The sequence below is a fragment of the Amblyomma mixtum genome, chromosome 1 (assembly GCF_055824585.1).
Source record: "Amblyomma mixtum isolate Tamu chromosome 1, ASM5582458v1, whole genome shotgun sequence".
Taxonomy (NCBI): domain Eukaryota; kingdom Metazoa; phylum Arthropoda; class Arachnida; order Ixodida; family Ixodidae; genus Amblyomma; species Amblyomma mixtum.
In genome coordinates, this window is record NC_143012.1 from 130,291,807 (window position 1) to 130,305,807 (window position 14,001).

The 14,001-nt window shown below is 46.9% G+C and overlaps 2 protein-coding genes across 9 annotated transcripts in view; one reads left to right on the plus strand and one right to left on the minus strand.

Annotated features, from left to right (window-relative positions):
• Window positions 1–12,542, minus strand: part of pck (Claudin superfamily protein pickel) — a 37,608-nt gene extending 25,066 nt beyond the window's left edge. For all 4 annotated transcript variants that reach the window (XM_089556271.1, XM_089556263.1, XM_089556256.1 and 1 more), the window contains exon 1: window positions 12,414–12,542. The gene's annotated coding sequence lies outside the window, so the exon portion shown is untranslated. The remainder of the gene's footprint in view (window positions 1–12,413) is intronic.
• LOC149367588 (uncharacterized) overlaps window positions 1–14,001 on the plus strand; it is a 1,242,925-nt gene that overhangs the window by 1,046,314 nt on the left and 182,610 nt on the right. The window lies entirely within an intron of this gene.

Consider the following 14,001-nt stretch of genomic DNA (forward strand, 5'->3'; position numbering starts at 1 on the left):
ACAGATTAAAAACGCAGCATCGCCTTAAAGATTAGTTCCAGGGTTAGATATTTATGCCAAATGGAGGTAAAAAATGACAGAGTATTTTTGCCTCAATTCTGAAAATATGCAAAAGCATAACTGCATGAACAATATCGGCGACGATCCCAGTTGGAGATATTTGTTTTTATTTGCTTCTTTCACTCGGCACGAACCCACACACATTCTTGCTCAGGGTCTGCCCATGAGAATAGTGCTTTCGCACTAATCAGTCTGGTGCTATTACGATTGTTCACTGCTGAGGCACGAGATTTACAACCGCACCTGCATGTGCGCACCTGCATCACGGGACGATTGCCCAGATTATCGTCCGTTAATGTTATGGCTTCCAAAGGAAGACTACAGACATTGTTCAAAAGCCACTTCACAGCTTAGCAATGCTCGACTGTGCTCTCCTGCTAAGTTAAGACTGGAAACTGCTGCGGAGTTCAGCGCCCGCAGATGTAGCCAGCCGGAATAAGCTGACATATACAGTCCTGCCATAATGAATTTCACCACTGTCCAGCGCATTAGCATACATCTATAGACCTTTGCATCAAGTGAGGGCCCCCTCTGAGGACTGTCCCTCAAACCAGTTCTGCTGTTGCTTTGCCAGTGCTAGTGCCAGGTGCGCATGACAACACAGTGAGCACTATGCAAACGTCCAAGAAGCACTTACTGCAAAGGTCTAAAAAAGCGTCAATTATTCGATGTATTTGATCAGTGTTTGTTGAAAGTGACCCAAGCCACAGGCATGCATACAAGGACTTTCCTCCTTCGCACAATGAATTATGAATGCTTGGTTTGGTTTGTGAGCGTTCAACGTCCCAAAGTGACTCAGGCCATGAGGGACGCCGTAGTGAAGGGCTCCGCAAATTTTGACCACCTGGGGTTCTCTAACGTGCCCTGACATCGCACAGCGCACGGGCCTCTAGAATTTCGCCTCCATCGAAATTTGACTGCTGCAGCCGGGATTGAGTGAGAAGAATGTGGACTGTTCCCCGCATGCCATGGAGACCGAAGCTGCAGTGCACATTTGGCAAAAGGAGTCAAGTTGTACAATACCCCATTGCAGTTCAGGAAATTCCTTAGTGACAGGGACTCCAAAGCCAATACAGCAGTCGTTGAGGCTGATGTCTATATGGTGCAACAATTGAAAAAGAAGACTGCACTAATCATGTGGCCAAGCGCCTGAGAGCCGCTCTTCGGAAATTGGAAGAACCTATGCCAAGAGGGGAAAAACTGAGGCAGCCAATAATTCGGAAACTGCAGACATATTACCAGCTTGCGACTACTAGCAACAGGGGATGTATAGAGGGATTCATTCATGCTCGTCTGATGGTGCACACACGCTGAAGCCTGCACCAGCAACACATACCAGGGCCCAGGGAGAAGCATTGCTTGCCACTTACAAGCGGCTCACAGATGCGACCCGCTGTGCAAAGACTCAAAATGCTGCTGAGCCGCTAAACAGCAAGACATGGCTGCTTTGCCCAAAAACGAGGCATGTAGTGGCTACTGCCTTAGCCATCCCATGAATCAATAGGGGGCACACCAGCTTTGAGCGAGCCCCTGAAGAGCTCGGGGTACTTCCGTCTGAAGGTCTGGTTGAGCTTGGCACCTTTAGACACACTACACGACAAAAGAGGATGTCAGACAAACTGGAGCAAGAGCGCTCACTGAGCACAAAGGCACTTGTGGAGAAGTCTGCACGGACTTGTGAGCAGTGGCAGTGGCTCTCTTGTGGACAGTTTTTCTTATTTGTGTCAAAATTTGATTGCAGAACACCTCTTCTTTTGTAAACAAACATCTAACTTTACCTTCAAAATGATTTTTCTCAAAATGAAATTTTGGGCTACTTTCTGACTTTGCCTATCTTGTTTTTGGCCCTTCTGACGATCAGGTCTGCATGAAATGTTGCACATATTTTCTCTGATATGTGAGGAGTGTCGTTATCTCCTTGGAACATCCAATACTGATCATATACTTGCAAAAAAAATTCATATTCCACTCAGTGAAGTCTTGATAATGTAGACATGACAGGTTCCAATCTGTCACGTGTTAGCATAATTTATACGCACTTTATAATTAGTTTTCAGCATCCCTGAGTGCATGTGGACAAAAATGAGCCATCAATCATGTGTAATAATGAAAGTCCAGTGGGGGAAGAAAGCAAGGGGGGGGGGGGGAAAAAAGATGGATATTTCACAGCTTGGCATGCACACGGAAAAAAAAAGATATGCAACTCACAATAAAATTAATTGAAGATTTGAAATCAGTGTAAAAATCTATTTAAATAGACACAGTTTCAACGTTCTAGGTCATGTACTAAAAAAAGCGTGTTCGAGTAGCATCTCCCCTTAATGTCGAAACAATGAATGATAATCTCACAGCTATCACTACGGAGTGTGCAACAGAAGTAGGTGGTAGGGTGGTTCCACAGGATACTGGGAAGCTATCTCAGGAGATGAAATGTCTGATTAAGAACGCCAAACCATGAAAGTGTCTAACCCTACGGACAGAATAGAACTGGCAGGGCTATCAAAGTTAAAAAAAATAAGCGCAAGGTAGCCGACATAAGGAGAAAATGGAGCATGCTCTAAGGTCGCCCAAAAGCAGTGAAGAGAAAACTAGGCATAGGCAAAAAGCAGATGTATGCGCTAGGAGACAAAGAGGGCAATGTCATTAGCAATACGGATAAGATAGTTAAAGTAGCCAAAGAGGAGAACACATCACGAGCTACTCGTTGGTTTTCCATCACACGAAAACAGCGCAAATTTCACGGGGACGCAGAAAGAGGAGACACAGCCCTTGTGTCTCATCACCCCTTTCTGCGTCCTTCGTGAAGTTTGCGCCGTTTTCGTGTGGTACCTGAAGAGTTCTACACGCAAGTAGCCAATGATATCAGAACATTAATGAGAGAGGCAGTAGAGCACAGCATTAAGAGCCCCCCCCCCCCCCCCCCCCGGTAACTGAAGAGAGAATAAAAAAAGCCTTAGGAGCAATGCAAAGGAGCAATTGGTTTGGTTTGGTTATGGGGTTTAACGTCCCAAAGCGACTAAGGCTATGAGAGACGCCGTAGTGGAGGGCTCCAGAAATTTCGACCACCTGAGGTTCTTTAACGTGCACTGACATCGCACAGTACACGGGCCTCTAGAATTTCTCCTCCAAAAGAAATTCTAGCCGCCGCGGCCGGGATCGAACCCGCGTCTTTCGGGTCAGCAGCCGAGCACCATAACCGCTGAGCCACCGCGGCGGCTCGCAAAGGAGCAATGCAAAGAGGGAAAGCAGCTGGTGAGGATCAGGTAACAGCAGATTTGTTGAAGGACGGAGGAGAGATTGTGCCACAAAAACTAGCCACCCTGTATACGCAATGCCTTGTGACCTCGAGCGTACCAGAAGCTTGGAAGAACGCTTAATCCATAAGAAAGGAGACGTCAAGGACTTGAAAAATTACAGACCAATCAGTTTACTGTTCCTTTCCTACGAGGTGTTTACTATGGTAATCACAAACAGATTCAGGACGACCTTAGAGTTCAATCAGCCAAATGATCAGGCAGGCTTTCGTAAAGGATACTCGACAATAGACCATATTCACACTATCAATCAGGTGATAGAGAAATGCGCAGAATATAAACGGCCCCTTCATTGATTACGAGCAAGCGTTTGACTCAGCTGTCGTGCAGGCATTGCGGAATCAGGGTGTGGAAGAGTGTTATGTGAAAATATTGGAAGATATTTATAACGATTGCATAGCTACTACAGTTCTCCATAAAGTAAGCAATAAAATTCCAATACGGAAAGGTGTCAGGCAGGGGGACACGATCTCGCCAATGCTATTCACCGCCTGTTTAGAGGAGGTATTCCGAGGCCAGGATTGGGAACAGTTGGGGATAAGAGTTAATGGAGAATACCTGAGTAATTTGAGATTCGCTGATGACATTGCCTTGCTAAGCCACTCAGGACATGAACTGCAAAGCATGACCAATGAGTTATACCCATGCCACACGGGGAAGTTTAATGCCAGCAAGTGCCTTAAGGTTTAATGGCATTCTAGCGGTGCCACAAGCAAAACTTTAATGGCATTAGCCTTACTGCCATTCGCGACCTACTGAGTTCGCCACACCTCATTTGCCCAAGTAATGCGCACTCCCGTTTTCAATCAACACGCAGAAAAGTATGCAGCTTTGTTGGCAGAAATTTCCAAACCATAAGCAAATGGTCACAGTATAAACGCGTGTAAAGGCTGCACGTGTGTATGGACTGCACCCCGTTTTCCCGAAGGAAATGTTGTAAAAAAAAATAAATCCGCCTAAAGGCTGCACCCGAACTTTTCAGGACACAGGCGGGAATAGCCTTCTAAATGCACGTGCCGTGGCCTCCGCGATCAGCTCCGGCTGCAAGCAACGGTGCGCTTGATCGCGGAGGCCACGCATGCGCGCAGGAGCTTCCAAGTGCCGTCCATGGATGGCGCCCGAGGCTGTGATCACCAGCAACTTTTTTCTCCTCCGCAATTTCCCGCTATCCACATCAGCATCAGTACTGCCAGCTCCAGCCTTTTGTAGCATGTCAGCGCATTCGCCATAATATCGCGTGTTGCGCAAATAAATGCTTGCCGCAGAATGCTTGTCCCAGCTAAACGGGCGTATTGTTTGAGCTCAAATTTCGCACAGGAATGGCATTTGGTCGGCACAATTGTTTCATGCTACATCTGTTTGGGTTCCTTGCCTGAATCGATCCAAAAGAAGTCGCATACTCGCATCGTCTGCGGCAACGGAGAAGGAAATCAAGCTGTTCGGTCAGCGATCACACCGGTGGCGCCATCTCGTTTGTTGGCCATGAAGATCCAGCAAAGGAGGGGGGGTTCGGGAGGTTTGAAGACAGGTTTGAAGAAGGTTTCAACTGGTTTTTTAATAGTCACAGAAAACTCAGTTTGCTGAAAACTTAGCCAACACCAAAAATAATGGCATTAGCAAATAAAGGGCCACTGCCCAGGGTCCGGACATTTTTTAAAAACAAGCCCACTGCATAGATGAGGCACCGAAGATAACCTCTGCAAAACACTAGAGCTATGCGCGCCCCGAAGAGCTGTAAAAATTCAAATCAAAGCCCGCTCGTTCTTTCCTACCACAAGCAAACGTCCACGCCCTCTAATCTGGCTCGTTTGACGTCATAGGAAAGCTTTCGCTAAAGGCATTCCATTGATGCATCGTTCTGACTGGCGGGAGAAGGGCGTTCTGACTGACGGGGGCGTAGCCAGGGCGTTGTGTCATCTGCGCAACGCTTTCCGCAGAGCCGGGTGTAGCACTTGGCCACAACCTTCTCGGCCCTCAGTCCCCAGCGGCTGTGGAGCAGCTGACCGGAGCGGCGGTCAGATCTGTGACACAGCAGAGGGTGCTAAGAATCATTGGCTCCGCCATTCGAAACTAAACGTAGCAACGTTTAATGCTAGAACCTTGTCCAGTGAGGTTAGCTTAGCAGTGCTGTTGGAGGAATTAGCGGGTATTAATTGGGATGTCATAGGGCTTAGTGAGGTTAGGAGGACAGATGAGGCGTATAGAGTACTAAAGGGCGGGCATGTACTGTGCTATCATGGATTAGCAGATAGGCGAGAACTGGGTGTGGGACTCCTCATCAATCAGGATATAGCTGGCAACATAGAGGAGTTTTAAAGTACTAACGAGAGGGTGGCAGCTATCGTAATTATGCTTAATAAGAGGTATAAGGTGAAGGTGGTGCAGGCCTACGCCTCTACATCAAGCCATGATGACCTTCTATGAAGACGTGGAATCGGTGATGATCAAAGTAAAATCACAGTACACTGTACTGCCGGGCAACTTCAGTGCAAAGGTAGGCAAGAAGCAGGCTGGAGACTAGGCAGTAGGTGACTACGGCATAAGTTCTAAGAATAGCAGGGGAGAGTTATTAGTAAAGTTCGCAGATAGAAATAATTTATGGATCATGAACAACTTCTTCCGCAAACAACCCAACAGGAAGTGGACGTCGAAGAGCCCCAATGGTGAGACTAAAAATAAAATAGACTTCATACTGTGCGCTCACCCTGGCATTGTAGAGGATGTGGAGGTCCTCGGTAAGGTCCGTTGTAGCGACCACAGAATGGTAAGGTAATGGGAGGAAGTAAAGAAAGTAGGGGTGTGCGAATATCAAATTTTTCTAATACGAATCGAATACGAATACTTGATTCCGAATATCAAATCGAATATCGAATCAATAATCGAGGACAGACACATTTAACCACTACAAAACATTTATTTGAGCACCCAAGAACATCACAATTCAACTATCGATGATTAAATGAACACGAAAGGTGTGTGTGGCTGCACAAAAAGAATCAAAGTCTCGAACATTATTCTTAGAAGGGTGGAAATATCAGAGAGGATGGCTAGTACACAGCATTGATTAAGGCTAGCTTGCCATCAGCACAAAAGCGCGTTGCTGGGATGAACATAAAAGGTTGTCGTGAAGGAAAACCAGCTGCTCCACATGGTCAGGCAGAAGTAGTTCCCTTCTAGCTGAAACGACTCCTCCAGCCACAGAAAATGCCCTCTGACTTGGCACTGACCTGGCACTTATTGCGAGGTACTTCATGCACAGCTCTGATTATACCAGCTTTGCAGGTATGGCCACAAAAAAGTTCACCAGAGCAGTTAGCTACGGCATGGCCCTTGGAAAAATTCAAAAGAAAAATTTTCCTTCATCCATGCGCATTGCTCTGGGCGCCGCCATGCTGTCATGTCTCTGTCGATAGGGCTTGCGGACCGAAATGAACGCCGGTGCTCACAATGAATATTCGGCTAGATACGAATATTCGCGTCGGGTCGAATATTCGAAACAACACGAATACTTGGATTTCGAATCGAATACGAATACTAAAAATATATTATTCGAAATATATTCGAAAATTTCGAATATTCACACACCCCTAAAAGAAAGCATTAGGAGCAATGCAAAAGGGGAAAGCAGCTGGTGAGGATCAGATAACAGCAGATTTCTTGAAGCATGGAGAAACTGTGCTCGAAAAACTAGCCACCCTGTATACGCAATGCCTTGTGACCTCAAGCGCACCTAGAGCTTGGAAAAACGCTAACATTATCTTAATTCATAAGAAAGGAGAGGTCAAGGACTTCAAGAATTACAGACCATTCAGCTTATTGTCCCTTGGCTATCTCTTGGCTCAAATACAAGGTATTTACCAAGGTAATCACTAATAGGGTCAGGAGACTTCAATAAACCAAATGATCAGGAAGGCTTTCGTAAAGGATACTCGACAATAGACAACATTCACACTATCAATCAGGTGATAGGGAAATGCCCAGAATATAACTAGCCTCTATATATAGCATTCATTGATTACGAGAAAGCATTCAAATGAGTAGAAACCTCAGCAGTCATGCAGGCATTGCGGAATAAGGGTGTAGAAGAGTGTTATCGGAAAATATTGGAAGATATTTATAACGATTGCATAGCTACTACAGTTCTCCATACAATCAGCAACAAAATTCCAATACGGAAAGGTGTCAGGCAGGGAGACACGATCTCGCCTATGCTATTCACCGCCTGTTTACAGGAGGTATTCCGGGGACTGAAATGGGAACAGGTTGGTTTATAGTTGGTTTATGGGGTTTAATGTCCCAAAGCGATTCAGGCTATGAGAGACGCCGTAGTGAAGGGCTCCGGAAATTTCGACCACCTGGGGTTCCTTAACGTGCACTGACATCGCACAGTACACGGGCCTCTAGAATTTCTCCTCCAAAGAAATTCAACCGCTGCGGCCGGTATCGAACACGCGTCTTTCGGGTCAGCAGCCGAGCGCCGTAACCACTGAGACACCACAGCAGCCCTGAAATGGGAACACCTGGGGATAAGAGTTAATGGAGAATACCTAAGTAATCTGCGATTCGCTGATGACATTGCCTTGCTAAGTCACTCAGGACAAGAACTGCAAAGCATGATCAATGAATTAGACAGGCAGAGCAGAACGGTGGGGCTAAGAATTAACATGCAGAAAACCAAATTAATATTGAACAGTCTAACAAGGGAACAGCATGTCGCAATTGGTAGCGAGGTGCTTGAAGTAGTAAGAGAATATGTCTACTTAGGGCAGGTAGTGACAGCTTATCCGGATCATGAGAGGGAAATAACTAGAATAAGAATAAGGTGGAGTGCATATGACAGGTTTTCTCAGATCATGAATGGTAGCTTACCAATATCCCCCAAAAGAAAAGTATACAACAGCTGTATCCTACCGGTACTCACCTACGGGGCAGAAACGTGGAGACTAACAAAGAGGGTTCAGCTTAAGTTAAGAACAACGCAGCGAGCTATGGAAAGCAAAATGATAGGTGTAACGTTAAGAGATCGGAAGAGGGTGGAGTGGGTGAGGGAACAAACGCGGGTTAATGACATCTTAGTTGAAATCAAGATGAAGAAATGGGCTTGGGCAGGGCATGTAATTCGAAGGCAAGATAACCGCTGGTCCTTAAGGGTAACGGAGTGGATTCCAAGAAAAGGCAAACGTAGCAGGGGGCGGCAGAAAGTTAGGTGGGCGGATGAGATTAATAAGTATATGGGGATTCGGTGGCTGCAACTGGCGAAGGACAGAGTTAATTGGAGAGACATGGGAGAGGCCTTTGCCCTGCAGTGGGTGCAGTCAGGCTGGTGATGATTCCACGAGGAGGCAAGCAATGACTAATAAAAGGTTGTTACCTGCATAAATTGTTTCTGTAAATATTTTTATGCTGTGCACATGGTACTGAAGCATTTCACATCATAAAAAAATTTTGGAAGATAATTTTTTATTCAATTGGTCCTAATGGTGACATCGGAGGGTAGTCGACGAGGTAAGTGTGACAGGGTTGCCAGGTCCTAAGCTCCAAAAGGCGCCACAAAAATCGCAAAAGTAGCCAAAAAGTAGCCAATGTGCCGCCAGAGTGTCAAAAGTAGCCAAAAAAGCGCCAAAGTTGCAGAAAAGCAGCGCAACAAATTTGTAATTCTTCTCGAATGCAGGTTAACACTGGATGCGAATAACTCAAGTGTAGAAGCATCAAATCAAATGGAAGGAAATATATGAACATCATGGGACAGGACCACGGAAACGCGCGAGGAATTTCTAAAGGGAGTGAAAGTGTGGGAAAGTAACCAGAAGAGTTTTTCTTCTCTGCAGAGGAGAAATAATTTGGGTTCCTAAGCGACTTCCATAACAATTTGCATTCTCATATAAATATGGCATGCATGGCTTTTTTTTATGAAATTTTTTCACTGTTCTGTAAACAAGGGCATGATTTCATATGCGCCTATTTCTTGTTCCGCTTTTCTCTCGCGATCTTTTTTTCAGCTTTCTATTGCAAAACAGACTACTCGCCACGTGCAGTTCATATGTATTGAAGGCATAGAAAGCACGCGGCCTTGGCCAAAGTTTTTCAGGTCAAATAAGTTCCTTTTCAGCCACTTATGGCTCCCTAGCTCTATATCGCTATGCGATACGAAGATCCTTCGTCATCACATTTCAAAACTTTTTGGTCTTCTCCGCTCGCCACTAATCGGCTAAAAAAACCATGTGCCTTGAAAAATTTCAATCAGGACTGTAATTCTCAGCATCACACAAGTGGCCGTCGGGCTGGCATGTGCGGCTCGCTTTGAACCAGTTGTCAACTGAGGATACAGGTGTATCAGATAAGTAGCAAGACACTTCCCTGTTTACCCGAGCTGCATTCAGTGACTGGAGATATGACATTTCTTATTGCTAGTTCTAAGGAAGCTACATATCCACATTGCATAGCAGGGCCAGAGTTTCGGAGTCTCGGCTGGGAGAACAAGTCCGGCGAGCATTATGTGAACACAGGAGCGAGAAGCATTTTATGTCTAGGAGATGATTACAGGTACATTTTCAACAACAGGGCAGGCAGCGTAGAATAATAGTGTTACGTGTGCCATTCTAACGCATTCCAGCAAAGATGCACTGGGACCATTGGCGAAAAAATAGGTTTATTATTCAGTCCTCACTTCGAATTCAAATGTAGCCAAAAAGTAGCCAAGTAGCCAAATTCAAATTTTTGTCGCCAAGGGGTCCCAAAAGTAGCCAATTTGGCGCAAAGTAGCCAAACCTGGCAACCCTGGGTGTGGACTGGAAACTGGTACTTGTAAGCAGATTCTGTGCAAGCGACTTGTTATTTTCTTTGGTGCGCTATCAGCTAAGATAATTTATGCATCAGAATGTAGATTTATCGATTTCACTCGATGGCGTCGTGATGTGGCGGACTGAAGGTCGTCCAGGCAAAGCGCGTTTTCGATCTTGAGCATCCATGCACCGAGCTTGCAACTGTTCCCATTAAACACATTTCGTGCCCAGGAATGTAATCACGACCACTACCAATGTAAGTTGCTATTGGCACACATATGTCAGAGGAATCGGCGGGGCTGACCATAGTGTCTTTCTGCCCTTGGTGTGTGCTCGAATCACGGCAAAGCATGCATGATTTTATTACATTCTATGACAATTGGCCAAACGGCTACGTGACGCTGTCACACGCCCTGAGAGTTTCCAAATAAAAAAAAACGACGAGTTTATGCCACAATGCTTCAAAGCTGACTTCTCTGCTAATATTTATTCAAGCTTTGATAAATTAAGCGAAAATATGTTTTTTATGAAATAAACCATAGCATAATTTGCTGCGAACCATGGGGTCGCGAGAAGTGAATAAAAATCAGGGGAGCACTTTGACGATCTAAATTGCGCAGAGGCGAAAGCCTTTCACCCCCTCTGTAGCTGCCCTCTGCTAGGCAACTGTTGAAGATCGTTTGGCAACTCTGGAATGCTTCTGTCTGGAATCGCGAGCGCGTTTCGTAGTGGGCGACATTGGAGCGCACGCGGGCGGCATCCTTCCTCGACCAACATTCAGAGAGCTCGGGGTGGTGCGACCATTGCGCAATCGTCCCTGCACAGGCACTGTTGTTGCACCACCTGAGGATTGCGCATGCGCAGTGTGCACATTTACTGCTTGTCATCAACTAATTATCATTACTGTTTGTACATCTACACCATCAACTACCATCAACCATCAACTACACCATCAACTATCATTACTGACTTTTCAAGTAACCATTAACCATTCTTACTATCATAGTGATGATTGATAGGTGCCACGGATGCATGGATGGATGGACACACTGGTGAGTCGTGAGCCATAAAAGGCATTAAAAGTAGATTAAACACTTCAGGGGCGCATGAATGCAACAACCTGAGGCAGAGCCGCTCGCCCGGTCATGTGTCGCACAGGCGGCCGTTGTGGACCGCATTAGGAGGGGGACTACCACCTGCTGCAGTGATTTGCGACATAATCGGCGCTTTCAATGACTACTTAAAATTGCAGTCTTTAATGAGGAACTAGAAAGTGGCAGAGGCCTGCTGCTGCTGATATTAGTTCACTTTGCTATGTTCGTCAGGAATAATATGTAGACCCCAATGAAAAAAGAAGAGCCATTGATGTGTACCGAGAAACATGTGGAAGCCATAAAATTCCAATTGGTCTGACATGACCAGTTAAACAGAGCGATTGATTAAAAGTGCAAATGGAAACCCTATGATTGTGTATGGGGACGAAACAGGATGTTCGGCCCCAGCTGAGAAAGCTGAGCGCCTGGCTAGGGGATAAGTTTTCCATGCCGCCAATGGGCAGCCCTTGAAAGTTTATTTCCGCGATATCGAATTCACTGCAAGTGATTCCAAATGAAATATGGCAATCCACTTGGGGCTCACCCGACTGAACATTGGATGTCGCCGGAAATCTTGAAACCAACAAGGAATTCAACGTCCAAGTAGCACCGACTGACACTACCAATTGGGCCCATTTTTTACAACACGGCCTTTCAGGCGATAGACACCAGTCCAAAATGACAGACCCGTGCAAAATGCATACGCGGACCAGCCTTGCTCACCGCGGCAACCGAACGATGCGCGGAAAGGACCGAGCGCCACGATCGCCCTCCGACCGCAGCACGGCGTAACCTCATTCGGAATGCAGGTGATTTGCCACGGGCCGATGCGATCGCCAGGTGCGACCACTGGCCTACTCCGAACAAAGTTGGACGGCGGCCGGAGCCTGTCCGGGACACCGCCGCAGGACAGCTGGAAAAGTGTCGCACCAGACGTTTCTACGCTCGCTGTGAACCTCGAGTGGTGCACGCGCCCCGCCCTGGCAACGCGACGCCGCTCGAGAGAAAAACCTGTTTTTTGAACGACGCATCACGGCGGCATTTCCTCTCTGCTCACTCCGTACTGGAAGGGGATGGGGTCGCGAAGCACGTATGCAGAATGCACACGATCGTAGTTCCCATTACCAGACTGAATGACCGAAAACCAAGTCAGTCCAGCTTACCTCAGGAAATCGCGGAAAGCCAAACCGCACCGTTGCACCGCACGTAAACCACCGCTCCGATCCGCCGCTACCCGCGCGTCGGAAGTCACGTTACCATCAAACAGGATGTTGCTCTCGCGTATCAAAAAAATAAAAATAAAAATCTCCTCTGCTTGTCGTCTGCTGCTGGCAAAGCAAAGGGAAAGCTGGCGGCGCTGCACTTCAGCCACCATTAAAGTCACTGGAACTTCCAGTGACTTCAGCCACCATGGACGCACAAAGCATCATGAGCAGGACAGTCGGATCTTTTGGGGGGGAACATAGAGTGGCATTACTAAGTTTTTTATTCCAAAAGCGTCATGTTTGTAAACAAAGGTGGCGCTGCGGTCGGCAGCGACACGGGGTGTAGGCAAAAACGTAGCATGCCTACCCCGCGCCAAGCGATGCTGCCTTCGAAACCAACTCGCGTACGCATATTTCAAAGCGTGAGCGTCGCTTGCGTTTAGAAACATTTCTATTGGTGACCGGAGAGCATTTCAGCACTTTTTCAACCTGTTGGCCAGACGGAATTACATGACGAAGCGCTACACAGGCTTCCTTCTGCGCTCCTATATTTGGCAGCAACGGCGCGGCTACGGCGGTCGACTAGGCTGACTTATTAAATGAAACCGAGAAGGCACGAGATATACAGGTCTGCAGTCTCAACATTTGGGGCGATACTGCATACCCGATCGCTAAGTGCAAGAAGGACGACGGGATGCCCGACGCGAGGCAGCTTTTTCCCATGACGAAGCTTTGTGGTGTGCCTGCTCTTGTCTAGCCACTTCAGTGCGGAGAACGCCGAGCACTACTGGACACTGAAGCCATGCAGTTACTTTTAATGAGTCATGAAAATGCGATCTTCACTGGTAATATCTGAAAAAATGGTTTTTTATTCGCTCGGCTTTAAAGGGCAACTCCGGCGATTTTTCTATGTGCATCGATTGAAATGAAATTTTAAGTCTGTATTCTTTATGATAGTCTGATGCCTCATGTAAAATTTCGCACCTGAAACCGGCGTAGTTTTACCGCAAGCGAATTTTGAAGACAAGCGCTCACCACCACCACCACCACCACCTCGACGCGAGCAGCACCCACTGATCGAGCAACTTCTACAGGCCACCCTGTTCTGTGACGTCACTGGCGGGGCGGCGTGTCAAGGTGGTTGGGCGCGCGCTGGCGCTGGCAGTAAAATTGATTTTGAGGACAGTAAATGACGCAGTAATGGACACCCGAACCGCGACGTAAGGGAGGAGTGAAAGAAGAAAGAGGTCCGTAGTGGAGCTCTCTGGAATTATTTCGACCACCTGTGCAATTTCGCGCCATCTCAACGTGCCTTGTGATGTGCACGCCAGAGCGATAGGTCACGGCAACTTCTGTTGTGCTGTGTGGTGCACAAATTCTTGATCTGTGACAACGGGCGTGATCTAGCGTAGGTTTCCTATAGCGATAAGAACCTTCGCGACAAGCTGGTGAGAGCTGTCCGCCGTGTAAAAACGTTGGTGTAAACTGTTCTCCGAGGAAGCATTCCCGCTTGTGCTCGGAACATTTCGCGCCAGATTGTTATGAA